Source organism: Acipenser ruthenus, chromosome 2 (genome assembly GCF_902713425.1).
Source record: "Acipenser ruthenus chromosome 2, fAciRut3.2 maternal haplotype, whole genome shotgun sequence".
In the NCBI taxonomy this organism is placed as follows: Eukaryota; Metazoa; Chordata; class Actinopteri; order Acipenseriformes; family Acipenseridae; genus Acipenser; species Acipenser ruthenus.
Window position 1 is genome coordinate 28250995 of NC_081190.1, and position 23142 is coordinate 28274136.

General features: G+C 40.9%; 1 protein-coding gene and 1 long non-coding RNA gene across 3 annotated transcripts in view; both read left to right on the plus strand.

The window, feature by feature from the left end:
- The window catches only part of LOC117419279 (17-beta-hydroxysteroid dehydrogenase type 3-like), a 404515-nt gene that overhangs the window by 210820 nt on the left and 170553 nt on the right, over positions 1-23142 (plus strand). The gene's annotated exons all lie outside the window — the stretch shown is intronic.
- LOC131698818 (uncharacterized) lies at positions 4469-7623 on the plus strand. Its single transcript, XR_009307842.1, has 3 exons — positions 4469-5005; positions 5920-6048; positions 7031-7623. It is a non-coding gene; the product is annotated as an uncharacterized LOC131698818 (long non-coding RNA).

Sequence of the window (23142 nt, forward strand, 5' to 3'; positions counted from 1 at the left end):
TTTATATATATATATATATATATATATATATATATATATATATATATATATATATATATATATATATTTATTTGCATGCCCCGGTAGCTAAATGCTTAGTTACGGCGCTGGGCAAAACCAAAGCCCATGGCCAGTATACAATATTTTTCTGTATGCATTATTTTCTGTTGAGCACTACTGACACCGTTGAAACGGTGAGTCTTAGGTCGCCTGCAGATACATTAGTCCAATCAATGCGCCTGAACCTGGTGTGTAATCCCAAGGTAACTGCTCACAGTTAACACGTTTTAATACGTTAATTCACGTTTTAAGTAATACAGTGTCCCCTTCAGACATGTTAAAGGAGAAATTCGGAAATAACATACAAAACTATGCGCGAGTAAATACCATCCTAACTCCTAACATCCAAAAAAAAAAAAAAAGAAAAAAAAATAACAATTATATATATAGCTACCTAGATTGTATTGAATTAACAAAACAAATAATAATAATTAACTGAGAGGTATTGGAAGAAAAAATACACCTATTTTGTTTATAACTTTTAGAATGTTTGTATGCTGTAGCTGCAATATTGAGTCTTTCCATCCACCTCCGGTTGCTTCATTCCGGAGATCCATGCAATTTATATATATATATATATATATATATATATATATATATATATATATATATATATATATATATATATATATATTTGCATGCCCCGGTAGCTAAATGCTTAGTAGTTACGGCGCTGGGCAAAACCAAAGCCCATGGCCAGTATTCAATATTTTTCTGTATGCATTATTTTCTGTTGAGCACTACTGACACCGTTGAAACGGTCAGTCTTAGGTCGCCTGCGGATACATTAGTCCAATCAATGCGTCTGAACCTGGTGTGTAATCCCAAGGTAACTGCTCACAGTTAACACGTTTTAATACGTTAATTCACATTTTATGTAATACAGTGTCCCCTTCAGACATGTTAAAGGAGAAATTCGGAAATAACATACAAAACTATGCGCGAGTAAATACCATCCTAACTCGTAACATCCAAAAAAAAAAAAGAAAAAAAAATAACAATTATATATATATATATATATATATATATATATATATATATATATATATATATATATATATAATTGCATGCCCGGTATCTACGATATGGAGTCTTGCATGCCCCTGTAGCTGCAATATTGAGTCTTTCCATCCACCTCCGGTTGCTTCATTCCGGAGGTCCATGCAATTTATATATATATATATATATTTGGATTATATATATATTTGGATATATATATATATTTGGATGCCCCGGTAGCTAAATGCTTAGTTACGGCGCTGGGCAAAACCAAAGCCCATGGCCAGTATACTCGCGCATAGTTTTGTATGTTATTTCCAAATCTCTCCTTTAACATGTCTGAAGGGGACACTGTATTACTTAAAACGTGAATTAACGTATTAAAACGTGTTAACTGTGAGCAGTTACCTTGGGATTACACACCAGGTTCAGACGCATTGATTGGACTAATGTATCCGCAGGCGACCTAAGACTCACCGTTTCAACGGTGTCAGTAGTGCTCAACAGAAAATAATGCATACAGAAAAATAATGTATACTGGCCATGGGCTTTGGTTTTGCCCAGCGCCGTAACTAAACATTTAGCTACCGGGGCATGCAAATATATATATATATATATATATATATATATATATATATATATATATATATATATATATATATATAAATTGCATGGATCTCCGGAATGAAGCAACCGGAGGTGGATGGAAAGTCTCAATATTGCAGCTACCGGGGCATGCAAGACTCCATATCGTAGATACCGGGCATGCAATTATATATATATATATATATATATATATATATATATATATATATATATATATATATATATATATATATATGTTATTTTTTTTTTTTTTTTTTTTTTGGATGTTTGGAGTTTTACTCGCGCATAGTTTTGTATGTTATTTCCGAATTTCTCCTTAGACATGTCTGAAGGGGACACTGTATTACTTAAAACGTGAATTAACGTATTAAAACGTGTTAACTGTGAGCAGTTACCTTGGGATTACACACCAGGTTCAGACGCATTGAATGGACTAATGTATCCGCAGGTGACCTAAGACTCACCGTTTCAACGGTGTCAGTAGTGCTCAACAGAAAATAATGCATACAGAAAAATATTGTATACTGGCCATGGGCTTTGGTTTTCCCCAGCGCCGTAACTAAGCATTTAGCTACCGGGGCATGCAAATATATATATATATATATATATATATATATATATATATATATATATATATATATATATATATATTTATTTATAAATTGCATGGACCTCCGGAATGAAGCAACCGGAGGTGGATGGAAAGACTCAATATTGCCTCTACTGGGGCATGCAAGACTCCATATCGTAGATACCGGGCATGCAATTATATATATATATATATATATATATATATATATATATATATATATTATTGTTGTTTTTTTTTCTTTTTTTTTTTTTTTTTTTGGATGTTAGGAGTTAGGATGGTATTTACTCGCGCATAGTTTTAAATGTTATTTCCGAATTTCTCCTTTAACATGTCTGAAGGGGACACTGTATTACTTAAAACGTGAATTAACGTATTAAAACGTGTTAACTGTGAGCAGTTACCTTGGGATTACACACCAGGTTCAGCCGCATTGATTGGACTAATGTATCCGCAGGCGACCTAAGACTCACCGTTTCCACGGTGTCAGTAGTGCTCAACAGAAAATAATGCATACAGAAAAATATTGTATACTGGCCATGGGCTTTGGTTAGCATACAGTGTCCCCTTCAGACACTAAACAGTGGCCTACAGTTTTATGTTTGTCTGAAAAAAACAACTACAATTGGTATTTTTAATAATCATTAACATGTTCATTATTTCAATATACAAACATGCAGTATTTTGCAATTATTTAAATCCAATCTTCTCCACTGCTGTTAAACTATGGTTGTTTTTCCTATGCACTTGACAGTGGTGGTGGGTGTTTTTGCCAAAAACTGCTTTAAGTGTGTGATGCAGTCTTGTAAGATTTATTGACATTATGTTGATAATCAGAACAACAGGGTTCACCAACCTCGACTAGGTCAGGGTTAACACAGTTGAGCTCAGATGAAACAGCCCATTTGCAATGTACAGTACTGGGTGGCTATTGGTCATTCAGCAGTGTGATGCAAATACCTGCAGTTACCACAAAGCGCTGACCTGAGCACACTTGCTCATTTGCTATTCTAGTTTTCTCCCTGGGATGCTCGTACTTAAATATTTAATATAAATGGACTTTAGTTGGTATATAGGGGGCTGGTGTCTATAGAGTTAACACAAACTGTTTTACAATTTCTGAAAATGAAATTAAGAAGTTGTGAGCGATGGGGATATAAATAGGCCCAATTAATCCCACACCTGCCGCACACCTTCTGTGAATGATGCAATTGTCAGCAAATGATTTACTGACCATCCCAATATAATTTAGGAGCAAAAGAAACATCTGTAATTGGCGTAATTACAGGGATTAATTATAGCATTGTTTCTTTACCGAATATCTCAATCGTCCTGCCTGGGGACAGACGTGAAGTTATGTATATATACATTTAGTGTGCCCAATTATTTTACCCCCGATTTTCTCCCCAATTTGGAATGTCCAATTATTTTTTCTCCTCATCGCAGCAATTCCTTACACAGCTCAGGAGATCCAAAGGTTCAGTGGGCGTCCTCCGATCCCACAACCAAACTATTATCCTCTTTTACACCCAGGAACTCGAGAGCGGATGTCAGCGAGCTACTGACCTCTGGAGGACAAAGGCCAGCCCTGCAGGTGTCCGCTTTTGAGCTCACAGGGCGCCTGGCCAGCAGGGTTCACTGTAGCGCAATGAGGAGAAACAGTCCCTTTTGTTTTTGCTTCCCTAACCCACGGGAGTGCCAGAGCCAATGTTACGCTCCCTTTGGAATTCACAGCGAAGACCGACAACTTTGCACAGCCAGGACGCGAACCTGTGCTGTATGACCACACAACCACGCTTTTACCAGGTGAGCCACTCGAGGACCCCCTGATAGTGTTTTTGAGGTTAAGATTCATTTAAAAGTTATAACTAGCTCTTTATTTTATATATATATATATATATATATATATATATATATATATATATAAATATATATATATATATATATATATTGCACCAGGATGAGTGAACAAAAGGAAAAGTGAAACGAAGAAACTGTAAAAAATGACGACTGGACACCAACCACTAAAAGCTGGTAATTTTAAACTTTAAAGAGATAGTTTATACCCTCTAAGCGGGCAATTTCTAATCTCTTTATTCATGCCACTGTCTGGTGCTCCAAGGGAGACTACAGTTGGATTTTTATACCAGCTCTGTTATCCCCAGCTGGGGATGAAATCCATTGCAAAGGGGATGAAGTGGAGGTGGCTGTACACACACACACACAATTTGTTACAAACTGTTTATCCAATTGACAGGAAACTTAGCATCAACATTATAGAGTATACATTAATGATAATATACAAGATTGTGAATGTCACACAGTTTTACATACATCTGGATAATCCCTCATCAGACTGTGATTAAACATTTCATTGCTAATTCTTATTCTATCCTGTACATACTGTTGATATGTCATGTTCATCGTTTAGAGTTTACGTGGCAGGAGATGTATATGTATACATAAGCAAAGGCAAATTGTAAGCATGGCAAATTCTTTGTTGAGATTTAGTAATGTCTTTCTCAAAGAGACCCAAGTGTAAATGTTTGTCGTAAGCACCATGGATAATAGCATTTACATAATGTCCCGTGACAAGAAATTACATCTAAAATACAAATGTATTTTTTTCAGATTTGTAAAAAAAGACCTGCTTCTCCTGGTGTTGTATCCTTGCTGGACGGAGATGGTGAAGATGCTGGAGGCGGCCAAGCCAGCACAGTATGGGGTAGATTTGACAAGGGACAAGAAAAGGTAATTAGAATTACAACGTGATGTTTAGGAACCCGCATTAGAGAGACAGATAGATTCAAATTATTATTTTTCTCTGTCCCCTTACATTTGTATGCTGTTTGAAATCATATTTTTGTAATAATCTGTTTTCAGGATATGCCATAGACCTAGGTTAGATGAGCCAAAATGTCTTTATATCAGTAGTAACTGTGTATAGCCAGGTATACAATCGGAAACTTAATTCACTTTTGAGTTATTGTCTATGTTTGGTACACAGCTTATCTTCCTGATTTTATTTTTATTTTTTTTAACTTAGGTTCCATTACCAGTGCTGTCCCATAAAAATGAACCATTTTCCTGCCACATTGTTTCACCCTCTGGACATATCAATGATTCAGATCTTTTACACATATCCATCTTATATGGATGTTTTGTGTTTTGTTTATAAAAAATGTGTAAATGTGTAAAGGACTAGGGGTTGTGGTGTTTGTCTGAAGTAAGAGAGTGGTGGTGTAACATCAAATCATTTGCAGCACGAATAAGTCACAGTCACTGGCCATGTCATGCACACTTATTTCTAACTCATTGGTTGATCGAAAATAAGTTTAACATGCAATGGAGTAGTTCATTGGTTTTATACGCTCCCTTTAAAGATGTAATAAACAATCTCATCCAGTGGGATCTCTTTTCAGAGTGTGCAGTAGCAGAAGGGGATTGTGGGAATGTGTGGAGCTAAGGAAGGTAGAAGGAGATGCGCAGTAGAAACCCTGGGATATGTTTACACAATGAACTAATTTGTGGATGAATATCGTTGGTGTTAATTAAAGTTAATAAGACAAAATATTTTAGTGTAAAATTATACTTGATGGTGGGGTACTGCCTTTTTTAATTTTTACAGAGATGTCATTTTTTAAATCTTATTGCTATCTTACCAGAAGGCCACCTCCCCTCCAGACATTCCGATCAGAGAAAAGAGACAATTCGAAGCCAACCCAAAGAGACGTCCAAGACCTTGTCTGGGCTGCCTATCTGTAATATCAGCTAAAAAGGAGGCTCCTGTAACAGTAAGTTATCTTTCCTGTAGCCATTCCCTAGACTGCAGTGTTATGTGGCACTTCATTACCAAATCAATCAGAAAACATGTCACCTTCAGTTAGTCCATTTTTTTAATTTGTTTTTTAAAAATCAATTAAAAGATATTTAAACTTGTCAGTTTTTGTTTACATTGCATTATTTTGGAACTCTTAATACAATTATTGATAATAGAAACAACTTTGCAAATGCCATTACTATTTTTCAGATTCCTAGGATGAAACCGTTGGCCATAGCAACAGGAAAAACTGATTTAGCACACTTTGAAAAACAATATTGAAAATATTAAAACAATCAGCTCTATCACAATGACCTCAGTGAAACCCAGCGTGGTTGCGGGATGATACAAAATCCATTGTAATGAACAATAAGTGAAATGCCGGGGGTCCCGAGTGGTGCATCCAGTAAAGGCACTCCACGTGCAGTGCAGGATGTGCCCTATAGTCTGGACATCGCGAGTTCGAGTCCAGGCTATTCCTTTGCCGACCGAGGATGGGAGCTCCCAGGGGGCGGCGCTCAATTGGCCCACGCTTCGGAGGACAGCGTGTGTTTGTCTTCGCCCTCCAGAGTCAGCCCTGGGGTGGTAGCGGTGAGCTGAGCATAATAAAATAATTGGCCATTCCAAATTGGGGAGAAAATAATAAAAAATAATTGGCAACGACTAAATTTATAAAAAAAAAAAAAAAAAAGTGAAATGCTTCAGTTTTTACAAGCTTGATTAATATGCCCCTATTTACCAGATAGAGGGGTCTACTATTCAATGGTTCTATAGAATGTTGACACACGCTGATGAAAAAATAGCACCATCTAGATTTCTTCCTTATCAAGCAACTAAATCAGACACCATATATCTTGTGATCGTAGCAGATTTTGCCCATTTTGAGGATAAGTGATACCAAACATTAAACAAACTACATGGGAAGTTTTATTAAAAGGATTCTCACCTTTCCCCAGCATACAGCTGATCCTGTCCTAATGTGAAGGTGGATCCAACAAGTGACGTCGTGATCCTGCCAGTCAAAGTGCAGAAAAATCACAGTCAAATGCATGTTGGCCTGATAACCAAATATTGTTCTTTTTTTTTTTTTTTTTTAAATCCTGCGCTAGTAAATCATGTATCTGTGTCAGGATAGCATATACAGCATGCTCATGCCTAAGTAAACAAACATTTTAAGAACATAAGAAAGTTTACAAACGAGAGGAGGCCATTCGGCCCATCTTGCTCTTTTGGTTGTTAGTAGCTTATTGATCCCAGAATCTCATCAAGCAGCTTCTTGAAGGATCCCAGGGTGTCGGCTTCAACAACATTACTGGGGAGCGGGTTCCAGACCCTCACAATTCTCTGTGTAGAAAAGTGCCTCCTATTTTCTGTTCTGAATGCCCCTTTATCTAATCTCCATTTGTGACTCCTGGTCCTTGTCGAAAAAGTCCCCTGGGTCGACATTGTCAATACCTTTTAGCATTTTGAATGCTTGAATCAGATCACCGCGTAGTCTTCTTTGTTCGAGACTGAATAGATTCAATTCTTTTAGCCTGTCTGCATACGACATGCCTTTTAAACCCGGGATAATTCTGGTCGCTCTTCTTTGCACTCTTTCTTGAGCAGCAATATCCTTTTTGTAACGAGGTGACCAGAACTGAACACAATATTCTAGATGAGGTCTTACTAATGCATTGTAAAGTTTTAACATTACTTCCCTTGATTTAAATTCAACACTTATCACAATATATCCGAGCATCTTGTTGGCCTTTTTTTATAGCTTCCCCACATTGTCTAGATGAAGACATTTTAATAAAGAACAAAAATAAAAATCACTTTGTTCTTGAGTTTATTTTGGTATCTTTTGAAATTGGTATTCTTCTTGTGTGTGTTTGTGTATATGCATGTGTGTGAAGGATGTGGGTTGGTGGGAGGGTGTTCATTTTAATGGATTTATGTCTTTTTAAGACAGAATGCTTTTGACAGCTGTTTTGTTGTGTTCACAAAGCTTTAACACTTGAATAAGTCCTTGAGAATTTCATGCAATCTTTTAAAGGTTTTCTGACCTGTAAATTAGTCCTACAACCACACAATGTCAGTGGAGTACACCTAATATGTGTAATTAACAATAATGAAACATTACCAATTTTGACATGATGAATTAACACACAGAAAAGGCTAATGACTAATCAAGCTTTAAATCCAATTTCTTAAAGGCTTAAAAAAATTAGAGTGGTTATCTTCTTTCTTGGATTTGGGATTTCTATTATAATATTTTTATTTAAGTATTTCTTCAAGATATAGGCAGTGCCATTTACAGTGTGGCCCTGAATCTTGGATTACTAGCCTCCTTGAGGATCTTTAAAATACATATTCCTGCTCGAGCAATATTTTAAAAAAATATATCTCTGGTTGCAATTTGGTTTTTAACATCAGGGAAATGATTCATCTATATGCTAAGGGTTGCAACTTTAAGATCTCTTTTTTCAGTAATTTCAAATGTCTGTCTACTAAAGCCTTTCTATAATGTTCTAAAGATAAATGGCAGATTATGAAAAATATATTGTCGTCACAGTGCATGACTGCAAATGGGTACTGATGTACATTTTGTAATCTGGCACAGTCATGTTTTTTTTCTTTTTCTAAAACCAAAAGCCTTGATTGCCTCAATTTCTATAGCTATAATTACTCATTAGCCAATAGTTAATGTGTTAATAACTTATTTATTCTTTAGATCAGTTTATGGGGAATTTGTATTTGGTCATGTGGACATCTGGAGGTTATAGGACGGACTGACTTATCATTATATATATATATATATATATACACACACAGTGACACTCAAAAGTATTCACCCCCCTTGGACTTTTCCACATTTTATTGTGTTACAAATGGAATCAAAATGGATTTAATTAGGAGTTTTTGCTACTGATCAACACAAAAAGTGAAAAGTGAAAAATAAAATCTACAAATTGTTCTAAATTAATTACAAATATAAAACTGAAAATAATTGATTGCATAAGTATTCACTCCCTTTGCTATGACACACCTAAATAAGCTCTGGTGCAACCAATTGTCTTTAGAAGTCACATAATTAGTTGAATGGAGTCCACCTGTGTGCAATTAAGGTGTTTCACATGATTTCAGGTTAAATACACCTGTCTCTGGGAGGTCCCACAGTTGGTTAGTACATTTCCTAACAAAAACTACATCATGAAGATGAAGGAACATTCAAAGCAAATCCGGAATAAGGTTCTTCAAAAGCACCAATCGGGTAGGATATAAGAACATTTCCAAGGCATTGAATATCCCCCGGAGCACAGTAAAGTCCATTATTAAGAAATGGAGAGAATATGGCACAACTGTGAATCTGTCTAGAAAAGGCTGTCCTCAAAAACTGAGTATCCGGGCGAGAAGGGCACTAGCCAGGGAGGCCACCAAGAGGCCTATGGCAACTCTAAAGGAGTTACAGTCTTCCACGGCTGAGCTGGGAGACACTGTGCATACGGCAACAATAGCCCGGGTGCTTTACAAAACTGGCCTTTATGGGAGAGTGGCAAAAAGAAAGCCATTGTTGAAAAAAACTTGCATCAAATCTCGGCTAGAGTTTGCCAGAAGGCATGTGGGAGACTCTGAGACCAAGTGGAAGAAGATTCTATGGTGTGATGAGACCAAAATAGAGCTTTTTGGCCACAACGCTAAGCGCTATGTTTGGCGCAAGCCTAACACCGCACATCATCCTGAGAACACCATCCCTACCGTGAAGCATGGTGGTGGCAGCATCATGCTATGGGGATGCTTCTCTGCGTCAGGGCCTGGAAAGCTCGTGAAGATGCAAAAATTGCAGTGTCCAGATGTGCAAAGCTGGTAGAGACTTATACAAATAGACTCGTGGCTGTAATTGCTGCCAAAGGTGCCTCTACCAAATATTGACTCAAGGGGGTGAATACTTATGCAATCAATTATTTTCTGTTTTGTATTTGTAATTAATTTAGAACAATTTGTAGATTTTATTTTTCACTTTGACATTATGGACTTTTTTGTGTTGTTCAGTGGCAAAAACTCATAATTAAATCCATTATGCAGCTGATGCATAGTTCACTCACCCTAGTCTCTGTAAGTCCAGAAGTTACATAAATATTAAGTATTATTTAATCCATCAATACTTCAACATTCGTAAAAGATCTTCACTCCAAATCTCACTTTATAGGCTTTACAGTACACCAAACTGCTATATCATTCTCTTGCTGTTTTGTGAGGTTTTTGAAATTGAGAGGAGCCCTAAGCTAAACTGCTATATAACATCCTGCAACATGCTTGTGGTTCAGTGTTGAGCTCTGAAGATGAGGTCACTGCTGCTTGTCTGCCTGCTTGTGGTCACACTGACTGTGGCTATTCCTGCCCCTATGTAGAGGGGTCTGAAACAGACAAAACAATGAAGGTTGGTAGAAATAGATAAAATTGTATTCTTAAAACTATGTATTTATTTGCATTACTTATTATTTAAACTGAACAAAATTAACTCTAATGAAACTCGTATTTCTAACTTGAGACATAGTATCCATTGAAAGTTAATTTCTGCAAATATATGGTAGTTCCATTCAAGGTGAAACAACTTCTAACGTAAGAAAGAAAAACATTTTACTCACTTGCAGGCAATATTCCCATATTCTAGATATTTATCTTCTAGGGTAAAACCACAAGAAACTAATCCAGGTAGACCAGAATTTTAACTGAAGTCCTTATCAACCTTGCCTATATGTTGCTGCAGGTCTTCAAAGGATGTTGGGTAATGATTACTGTGAAAAACGTTTTCTCATTTCACAGGAAGAGCAATTCCATTCTACCCAGTGTAGGGACTGTGAGCATGTGTTAATGCCATTCATGCAATCTTATTAGGTGTGGCTGAAACACTGAAATAATAAGGAACTTGCAGCACTCTCCTCTCCCAGATCACCAAAGATGTTTTACTTTCTTTTTTTTTGTGTGTGCTGAAAGTCAATTTCAATTTCTTATGTATATTATACTGTATCTGGATAATCATTTAAACAAATCTTGTTATATCATGATATTTTAATATATTTTATATAAATGTTGTATTAGGCTGTGTGGTCCAGTGGTTAAAGAACAGGGCTTGTAACCAGGTTCCCGGTTCAAATCCCACCTCAGCCACTGACTCATTGTGTGATCCTGAGCAAGTCACTTAACCTCCTTGTGCTCTGTCTTTTGGGTGAGACGTAATTGTAAGTGACTCTGCAGCTGATGCATAGTTCACACACCCTAGTCTCTGTAAGTCGCCTTGGATAAAGGCGTCTGCTAAAATAAACAAATAATAATACTATTCTTTTCTTACCCAAATGTGAACTATTTAAATAATATCCCTGATACCGATATAGTAAATGGAAGTGCACAACAAGTAAGGTTTATGAAATGATGTGGTTAGCCCCACCCACTTTAAATTATTTGGTTAACCCCGCCCATTGGCGACTCATGGCTTGAAAAACTGGTGGGGCACAGCACCCCCATAAAAACCCTGGCAACAGTGGCGTAGCCAGGATTTTTTTTCGGGAGAGGGTGCAATGGTAACTTTTTTAAGGTGAATAGTCACAGTGGTGAAATTGGCAACCTGATTTCTTATTAGTGCATTGACGTTTTATTGTCGAAAAATAAAGAACTTTTTTTTAAAAAAAGAAGATCCAATAACCAAATACACTGTTGTGCAAAATAGTTAAAAAGAGAGATTCATTTCAGAACACTTCCGTTTAAAAACTAAAAAGGAAATACGAAGCAAAAGACTTGAACTTTTAACATGCGCATCAGATTTCAATTTCACATTATGATAATAAGTAACTATATATAATTTCATTCGTACTTATGGTTGTTCATTTCACATTTGGTGTTCAAAGCAAAGCAAACCATTTTATTTAATTTCACAAATCCTGACTAATGTAATTACTCTTTGACTGACGCAGGACTGCCGATGTTACCTAATCTTCTGGAGGTTCGGGGGAGGAGGGACTTGTGTACACAGTTGCATTAACTACATTGTATAACTACAGCGCCTTTAAACACAAAAACATGTACAAACAGCTGATCCAACAAAAAACTTGGGTTGATTGACAGCAAATCCAACCACTCATTTTTTTTTGGTATCACACTGCACTGACATTCGCTGACGGACACGTTGTAGCCTAAACAAATAATCAGAATGAAAACAAGTAGGTAACCGAACTCAGGAATTGAAACAGTTTTGCCGGTTTTCTCTCAGCAGCGTCCAGAACTGTTTTCATTCTGATTTATTTCTTTAGTTATTCAATTAATAACAGGTTGTACATTTACCACTCCATCTCCAAGACCTGGATGGACTTGGTTACCGTCCCTTGATGAAGCTGGCTGCACAATCCGTGAAAAATAATAATCTTATTAGTAGGCTGGCTGCTGGAGAGGTCAGCTGGCAATAAGATATGTCATGAGGCGAGTGCATTCTATGTAAATACATAGGCTACTCATTACATAGTAGATGTCCTCTACCACATCTATATGTGTAGTAGCTAGGCTACATAGCATATACAGTAATGATAGCCTATATGTTTCATGCATCTGTGTTTGGGGTTGAGCAAGTACAGCTTGCTTATGTATTCTCATTGGTTGATAGCAACGCGGTAAATAAAAAAGTTCTTTCCGTGAGCGAAAAGAAAAATCAGCACCGCCCATGCCACGTCCGCCCCGCTATAATGGGAAGCGAAAAATATAACAATATTGCAATTTCTTACACATGTTTCAGTGTGAACGATCCTAACACAGTGGCTAAGCCACTGCCTGGCAGAAATCTGGGGGGGGGGGGGAGGGGGGGGGGGGCAACGGTGTCAGTAGTGCTCAACAGAAAAGAATGCATACAGAAAAATATTGTATACTGGCCATAGGCTTTGGTTTTGCCCAGCGCCGTAACTAAGCATTTAGCTACCGGGGCATATATATATATCCCGGGCATGCAAGGCTCCATATCGTAGCTACCGGGGCATGCAATTATATATATATATATATATATATATATATATATATATATATATATATATATATATATATATATATATATATATAAATATATTATTACTATTATTATTATTTATTTCTTAGCAGACGCCCTTATCCAGGGCGACTTACAATTGTTACAAGATATCACAGTATTTTTACTACAATTACCCATTTATACAGTTGGGTTTTTACTGGAGCAATCTAGGTAATGTACCTTGCTCAATTGTACAGCAGCAGTGTCCTACACCAGTGATTGAACCCATGACCCTCCGGTCAAGAGTCCAGAGCTCTAACCACTACTCCACTACTTGTTATTTTTTTTTTTTTTGATGTTAGTAGTTACGATGGTATTTACTCGCGCATGCAGGTTCAGACGCATTGATTGGACTAATGTATCCACAGGCGACCTAAGACTCACCCTTTCAACGGTGTCAGTAGTGCTCAACAGAAAAGAATGCATACAGAAAAATATTGTATACTGGCCATGGGCTTTGGTTTTGCCCAGCGCCGTAACTAAGCATTTAGCTGCCGGGGCATGCATATATATTATTATTATTATTATTATTTATTTCTTAGCAGACGCCCTTATCCAGGGCGACTTACAATCGTAAGCAAAAACATTTCAAGCGTTACAATACAAGTAATACAATAAGATATATATCATTGCATGCACCTCCGGTTGAAGCAACCTGAGGTGGATGGTAAGACTCCATTTCGTAGCTACTGGGGCATGCAAGACTCCATATCGCAATTATATATATATATATATATATATATATATATATATATATTGTAGCGAGCACAGGGATTAACGGAGACACGCACACAATAGCTCTTTTAGGTAATGCAGTTTATTAAGCAGCTAACAGCAAGTCAGCACCCTCTATGAACACACACACACAGCCCTTCCCCACACCAGAGCACTACTCTGCCTCTCAGGGTGACATTCACATATATATCAAACAACACCGGAAGGGTAATAACAATTACAGGGAAATGCATAGAACAGTACGCAAACTTTTACAGTAACAACAAATAAACACAACAACAATAATTCAGTTTCTCCCCTACCATAGTTCGTACTCCCAGCATCCACGGCTGCACATTAACCAAATGTAGGGGACTGGCTCCGGGCACAGCGCCCTATTCGACGACAGGTGGCAACGGCGAGTCAGTCCAGCCGTGCCCGTTACACAGCCCCCATCTTAGGGCCGAACGTCCTGCTGGCCCAACACTTAATGTCTCACAAAGTCAGAGAGTCCCGGGGGTGGTCGACGGATACGCTGGCCGCGCTGGAGCACAGGTGCAGCGGGCTGGGAGTCAGCTGGAGCCGGAATGCTCCTACCTGGGCCACCAGCTGGTGAACTATTCGGTGGTTGCAAGGGGGAAGCGCTTTCCCTGTCCTGGGAGCTGGCCTCCGGGCTGGCTGCAGGGACAACCGAGTTTGTTCCGGGGCGGTAGGGGGCCAAGCGGTCTTGGTGGAGCACAACCGCCCGGCTACGGGTCCGCAGCCGCACTCGATAAGTCACCTCGGAGAGCCTCTCCAGAACAACACAGGGGCCCTCCCAGTTACTGGCCAGCTTTGGGCAGAGTCCCTTTCTTCGCCGAGGGCAGTGAGTATCGTATGCCCGTTTCTGACGCTGGCCAGCTGAGGTGAGGTGCTTCCGAGCGTAAGCATGGGCAGTGTCCAATCGGTCCTGTAGCTGCTGGAGGTATTCCGGGCCGGTAGGTTCCGGAGTGTGGAGCTGAGGTGGCCGGCCAAACACAAGGTCCACTGGGGTGCGGAGCTCTCTCCCAAACATAAGAGCCGCTGGCGTGCACCCTGTAGATTCATGCACTGCAGTCCGGTAGGCCATTAGGACCAAGGGCAAGCATTGATCCCAGTCACGCTGGTGCTGGGAGGTCCACATGGTCAGCTGGGTGGCAAGGGTGCGGTTAAACCGCTCCACCAATCCATCGCTCTGTGGGTGTAGTGGGGTCGTCCTGGTTTTCTTAATACCCAGCCGCCTGCACACCTCACCAAACACCTGCGCTTCAAAGTTACGCCCCTGGTCACTGTGTAGCTCCTCGGGAACCCCAAACCGGCAGAACATGCCTTCCAGCAGTGCCTCCGCGCAGGTAGTCGCGCTCTGATCGGGGACTGCGTACGCCTCAGGCCATTTAGTAAAGTAATCCATGGCCACCAGGACGTACCGGTTGCCCCCCTCCGTCCGTGGAAACGGCCCTAAGATGTCCACACCGACGCGCTCTAATGGTGCCCCCACCTGGTACTGCTGGAGCGGGGCATGAGAGCGGTCCAAGGGGCCCTTCCAGGCGGTGCACTGGTCACAGCGTCGCACATAAGTCTCCACATCACGTCGGCACCGTCCCCAGTAGAACCGCTCCCGAAGCCGACCCAGGGTCTTGGCAACGCCGAAGTGTCCAGTGGCTGGTCCGCCATGCACGGCTCGCAGGACGGTCTCTCGGAGAGCTTGAGGAACCACCACTTGTAGCCGCTTGCGCCCTGTCGCAGGGTCTGTCCAGAAACGGTACAGCACACTTTCCCGGAGGCTCAAACATTCCCATTGCGCCAACAGCACTTTTACCTCCGGGGAGAGGGCTGACACCGCACGTCTGGCTGGGCGCTGACCCGCCGATAACCAGCGGATCAGCGGTGCCAGCTCAGCGTCCAGACCCTGCTGACGCTGGATCTCCCCCGCTGGCAACTCAAGGGGGGTCTCCACAGCTACAGTGGCAGCACTTACTCGCTCCTCCAAGGACCGCTGTGCCTCTCGCTCCTCCATCCGATGGCAGTGCTTACAGTCCTCAGAGAAGCAGGGGCGACGGGACAGGGCATCTGCATTATTGTGTAGGCATACCCTTGCAGTGTCTCTATCCAGCGAGCCACCTGTCCTTCGGGCTCGCGGAAGTTGAGCAGCCACCGCAGGGAGGCGTGATCCGTGCGCAGCTTGAATCTTCACCCGTAGAGATAGGGACGAAAGTGCACGGCCCGTACTACAGCCAACAGTTCCCGGCGAGTCACACAATAGTTCCGCTCTGTTTTACTAAGAGCTTGGCTGTAGTACGCGACCACTTGTTCTCCGTCTGAGCCTTCCTGGGCTAGCACTGCTCCGATCCCCACATCGCTCGCGTCCGTGTCCAGGATGAACGGTTTTTGGGGGTCAGGGAACGCCAAGACTGGGGCCTTCACAAGGGCCTCTCGCAATTCCCCAAAGGCAGCTGCGCAGTCGGTGTCCCAGCTGAACCAGCCCCCTTTCTCAGTCAGGCGGTGCAGGGGCCTGGCGATCTGAGCAAAGTCCTTCACAAAGCGGTGGTAATAAGACACCAGGCCCAGAAAGCTACGCACCTCTGTCACAGTCCTGGGGACCGGCCAGTCCTTTACAGCAGTCACTTTAGCAGGGTCTGTGGCAATGCCGTCTGCCCCGACAACATGTCCGAGGAAGTGTGTTTCTCTTCTCAGCAGGTTGCACTTCCCAGGGTGGAGTTTTAAGCCAGCTCCACGGATGCGCTCGAACACAGTCCGCAAGTTCTGCAGTGCCGCCGAAAAGGTGGTGGCGTGCACCAGTAAGTCATCCAGGTATACAACACAATGGGTCCGTGGAACTCCGGTGAGCACCCGCTCCATCAGGCGCTCGAACGTTGCTGGGGCATTGCACAGTCCAAAGGGCATCACTGAAAACTGCCACAGACCCTGGCCAATGGAGAATGCAGTTTTCTGTCATGCCTCAGGGGCCAGCTCAACCTGCCAGTATCCGCTGCGCAGGTCGAGGGAGCTGAACCAGCGGGAGCCTGTGATGTAGTCCAGAGCTTCATCGATTCTGGGGAGGGGGTACGAGTCCTTGTGTGTCACTGCATTCAGTTTGCGATAATCCACACAGAACCGCAGTGACCCGTCTTTTTTTTTACTAGCAGGGCTGGCGCGGCCCAGGGGCTAGCCGATTGTTCAATTACCCCGGCAGTGGCCATTTCCAGAATCATGCCCTCGGCCGCTTCCCGCTTTGCCAAGGGTAGCCGCCGTGGCCGCTCCCGGATCGGAGCCGCGTCTCCCGTGTTAATGCTGTGCTGAACTAATCCAGTCCGCCCACAGTCCTCTATGTTTGCAGCAAAAATGTCCAAGTACCCCCTTAATAGTTCCCATAACTGGTCCCGCTGGCCCTGAGATAGACCCTCCTTACTCCTCTGCCACAGCGCTTTCACCGCATCAGTTATCCTGCAGTCCTGTGTTCCACCGGTTGTGGTTGCAGGGGGCGGTGAAAGTTCTGCAGGAGAGGGGGCGGAGACAGTTGAAGCCCTTGCAAACTCCGTCGCCGATGTCCTGTCCTCTGCTTCTGGGAGAGGCCGGGTCCTGCCCCCCTGCGTCCGACGAACCTCCCTCATCTGGCTATGCCGCACGGTGGTTCTGGTGCGGCGTTGCTCCCCTTCCTTCTCCCGACCCGGAATCAGGCGCAGTTGGCTCTGGCCAAGGCACAAGGTTCCCTCAGCCAAGTCGATGGTAGCTCCTACTTTGTTCAGGAGGTCCAGGCCCAGAATGCAGCGATCCTGTATCTCCGCCAGCCAGAATTCGTGTTGGATCGTGCAGTCTCCGAGCTGGATCTCCAGATGCCGTCGTCCCAGCATGGACGCGACCTGGCCGGTGACAGTGCGGAGGCGAACCGTGGTGGGCGTCCAGCCTTCCAGCCATCCGTCACTTTCTCTGGGGAGGACCCCGGGCTGCAGGATGGAGATGGTGGAGCCTGTGTCGACCAAGGCCTTGCACTGCACCCCATTTAAGAGGCAGGGTGCATGCAGACTGTTGCCCCGGCCAACACGGCCCACCATTGCCACGCGTCGTTCTCTTTGTCTCTATGGGTGGGGGAAGGAAGGTGAAGGAGCTGCGGTCCCCCGTTTACGCCGCTCCTTTTTCGTTTCCCGCCCATGACGTCTCTTCTTCAGATGGTACTGGGTGACGGCGGCGGCGGCATTGTGCATGCAGGTGACCCGGGCTTCCGCAGTTCCAGCAGCGCCTTACAGGAGTGGTCTGCCTGACAGCGGCGGTATCCTCGTCTCCATCGCTATCTTCCTTTCCTCTGACGGCGCAGACTTTGGGGATCCGGACTCTCTCGCCCTCCTCGAGCATGGCCTCAATCCTTAGGGCATGGGTTAAAGCCTGCTCTAGGGAGGTTGGGGCAACGAGCTGAACCTGTTGTCAGAGCGCGGTGGGCTTCAAGCCACGGATGAACGCCTCCATCGCCAGGTCTTCTTGTACAGCCGGAGGTAAACCAGGATACCCCCTCCGTGCCAAGTATTTAGTGTCTGCGGCCAGTATCCCGAGTTTCTCGACACTGACTCTCTTGCGCGTGGCAAGGCGATAGCGCCGGCTGACGGCTGACTCCACTTGGCCAACGCGGCGCTGGAGAGCCGTGGATAGGGTATGGAAGTCACACGGCTCCTCTGGGTCTAAATCGAGCAATGCTTGCATCGCCTTCCCTTCCAGTGCTCAACAGTCAGTAGTGCTCAACAGAAAATAATGCATACAGAAAAATATTGTATACTGGCCATGGGCTTTGGTTTTGCCCAGCGCCGTAACTAAGCATTTAGCTACAGGGGCATGCATATATATATATATATATATATATATATATATATATATATATATATATATATATATATATTATTGTTATTTATTTTATTTTTTTTGGATGTAGGAGTTAGGATGGTATTTACTCGCGCATAGTTTTAAATGTTATTTCCGAATCTCTCCTTTAACATGTCTGAAGGGGACACTGTATTACTTAAAACGTGAATTAACGTATTAAAACGTGTTAACAATGAGCAGTTACCTTGGGATTACACACCAGGTTCAGACGCATTGATTGGACTAATGTATCCGCATGCGACCTAAGACTCGCCGTTTCAACGGTGTCAGTAGTGCTCAACAGAAAATAATGCATACAGAAAAATATTGTATACTGGCCATGGGCTTTGGTTTTGCCCAGCGCCGTAACTAAGCATTTAGCTACCGGGGTATGCAAATATATATATACATATATATATATATATATATATATATATATATATATATATATATATATATATAAATTGCATGGATATCCGGAATGAAGCAACCGGAGGTGGATGGAAAGACTCAATATTGCAGCTACAGCATACACACATTCTAAAAGTTATAAACAAAATAGGTGTATTTTTTCTTCCAATACCTCTCAGTTAATTATTATTATTTGTTTTGTTAATTCAATACAATCTAGGTAGCTATATATATAATTGTTATTTTTTTTTTATTTTTTTTTTTTTTTTTGGACGTTAGGAGTTAGGATGGTATTTACTCGCGCATAGTTTTGTATGTTATTTCCGAATTTCTCCTTTAACATGTTTGAAGGGGACACTGTATTACTTAAAACGTGAATTAACGTATTAAAACGTGTTAACTGTGAGCAGTTACATTGGGATTACACACCAGGTTCAGACGCATTGATTGGACTAATGTATCCGCAGGCGACCTAAGACTGTCCTATATATAATTTGCATGGACAGATGCCTTGACCAGTCTGCACCCAGCTACCTCCAGACCCTCATCTCTCCCTACACCCCCACTCGACCTCTCCGCTCCGCCTGCACTAGAAGACTAGCTCTACCACCGCTACGCTCCCCTGCCTCCAAAGCCCGCTCCTTCTCCACCCTTGCTCCGCAGTGGTGGAATGACCTTCCTACAGATGTCAGGACTGCCCAGTCCCTGACCACATTCCGGCGCCTCCTTAAGACTCACCTCTTCAAAGAGCACCTGTAGAACTCCTCTGTTTGTATCCTGGGACACTATCACCCTTCATGTAAATGTGCTTTATTTTGCTCTTATCAGCCCCTATTTTACTGCATTTAATCCTGTACTTCAGAATACTGTAATCTGCCAAGTTTTTAACCTGTAGTACTTTGTATTTACTCACATCCTGATGTAACTATCACTATTTAATCATATCCTGATGTAACTATCACTATTACCTGCTGTATTATTGAATTGTGGTTTGTCAAACTTGTACTTTACTTGAACAAAAGTTATTGTATTGCTTGCTCTTATTGTATTACTTGTATTGTAACGCTTGAAATGTTTTTGCTTACGATTGTAAGTCGCCCTGGATAAGGGCGTCTGCTAAGAAATAAATAATAATAATAATAATGGACCTCCGGAATGAAGCAACCGGAGGTGGATGGAAAGACTCAATATTGCAGCTACCGGGGCATGCAAGACTCCATATCGTAGATACCGGGCATGCAATTATATATATATATATATATATATATATATATATATATATATATATATATATATATATATATATATATATATATTATATATATATATATATATATATATATATATATATATATATATATATATATATATATATATATATATATATATTATTGTTATTTTTTTTTCTTTTTTTTTTTTTTTTGGATGTTAGGAGTTAGGATGGTATTTACTCGCGCATAGTTTTGTATGTTATTTCCGAATTTCTCCTTTAACATGACTGAAGGGGACACTGTATTACTTAAAACGTGAATTAACGTATTAAAACGTGTTAACTGTGAGCAGTTACCTTGGGATTACACACCAGGTTCAGACGCATTGATTGGACTAATATATCCACAGGCGAGCTAAGACTCACCGTTTCAACGGTGTCAGTAGTGCTCAACAGAAAATAATGCATACAGAAAAATATTTTATACTGGCCATGGGCTTTGGTTTTCCCCAGCGCCGTAACTAAGCATTTAGCTACCGGGGCATGCAAATATATATATATATATATATATATATATATATATATATATATATATATATATATATATATATAAATTGCATGGACCTCCGGAATGAAGCAACCGGAGGTGGATGGAAAGACTCAATATTGCAGCTACAGCATACAAACATTCTAAAAGTTATAAACAAAATAGGTGTATTTTTTCCTCCAATACGTCTCAGTTAATTATTATTATTTGTTTTGTTAATTCAATACAATCTAGGTAGATATATATATATAATTGTTATTTTTTTTTCTTTTTTTTTTTTTTTTGAATGTTAGGAGTTAGGATGGTATTTACTCGCGCATAGTTTTGTATGTTATTTCCGAATTTCTCCTTTAACATGTCTGAAGGGGACACTGTATTACTTAAAACGTGAATTAACGTATTAAAACGTGTTAACTGTGAGCAGTTACCTTGGGATTACACACCAGGTTCAGACGCATTGATTGGACTAATGTATCCGCAGGCGACCAAAGACTGACCGTTTCAACGGTGTCAGTGGTGCTCAACAGAAAATAATGCATACAGAAAAATATTGTATACTGGCCATGGGCTTTGGTTTTGCCCACCGCCGTAACTAAGCATTTAGCTACCGGGGCATGCAAATATATATATATTTGTGGCACACTCTACAACCCGGTTTCTCAGAGACGTCGGATTCAGCGGCGAAGAGTTGCGTCGCACAGTGAAGAACTTATCTGAAGCAGCAGAGAGGAGCAGCAACTGGCTGTGGTTGAGACGGAAAGATTCTGGCTGGGGATCCCAAGCACAATAGAAAGAAAGAAATGCTGATGTACAGGTAAGTAAGCTGGGCTGAGTTGAGTGGGGGACGGAGGGGGGTCATGCTGGGACGCCAGAATCACCGTCGAGCCCTCTTGAAGTGTCGTGGGCTAGTCGGCGAAACACTGAGGATGGAAGGTGCCCACTTGAAAACCCCAGAGATGTACCCTACTTAGCTCAATCCAGACGGTTGTCATGCTGATGCGCTGGGGAGGCCGCACTTTGGTTGATCCCCGGAGCCAGCATCGCAGCCGTAGTGTGTGCTGATGCGCCAGGGAGGCAAAATAAGCTGATCCCTGGAGCCAGCATTACACTTCAGCCATTAACACCAGACAGAAGGAAACGTAAATGGATGGAGACACATATGGATCACATTAGTTTACTGTAAAGCTACGTCTTAGTTGGTGCTTATCTTGGCGAGAGCCGAGTTCAAATCAGCATGAAGTTTTAACATCTACTCTTGTGTAATGGAAATCATATATATATATATATATATATATATATATATATATATATATATATATATATATATATAAATTGCATGGACCTCCGGAATGAAGCAACCGGAGGTGGATGGAAAGACTCAATATTGCAGCTACCGGGGCATGCAAGTCTCCATATCGTAGATACCGGGGCATGCAATTATATATATATATATATATATATATATATATATATATATATATATATATATATATATATATATATGATGGAGAGGCATATTCCCATTCCCTTAATAGTTAGGATGGTATTTACTCGCGCATACATTCTAAATCTGGGGTTGATACTGTGGAGGAAGCTTTTAAGGTGCTTCGAAGAACCTTTTTACTAGGGTTCCATGAGGAACCTTACAAATAAGGATCTTTTAAGAACCTCAAGGTTCTACTTGGAACCTTTTATGTTTATTTACAAACTTACATGCATAATATTATATATATATATATATATATATATATATATATATATATATATATATATATATATATATATATATATATATAATATGCGTGTCTGCATAATTTGTCTGGTTAAATAACATGCTAGGAATTACTGGTTTGCAATATCAATAAAAACAAAGAAATACTTTTTATAGAAACCCTTTATTACGGGTAGAGCAATAAAATAAATAAATACAGTATAGGAGTTATACTTTTAATTATAACACATAAATGCATACAAATAAAACAGTCTGTATATGTTTCATTACCCTTAGAATAACATATACACAAATAAGTGAAAGGCTGACAACATTTCTTGACAGGTAGATATATAAATATATTAATTATAACTAATCATAATATATTATCCATAATGTAATTAATTTAATTACAAACAAAACAAGCAAAAACCTAACTTTAGTCACAAGTATTTTATAAAACAAGTATTATAAAAAATATTAACACATTTATTTATTTTTATTTATTTATTTATTGCATTTATATAGCGCTTTTTATACAAAAGTATCGCAAAGCAC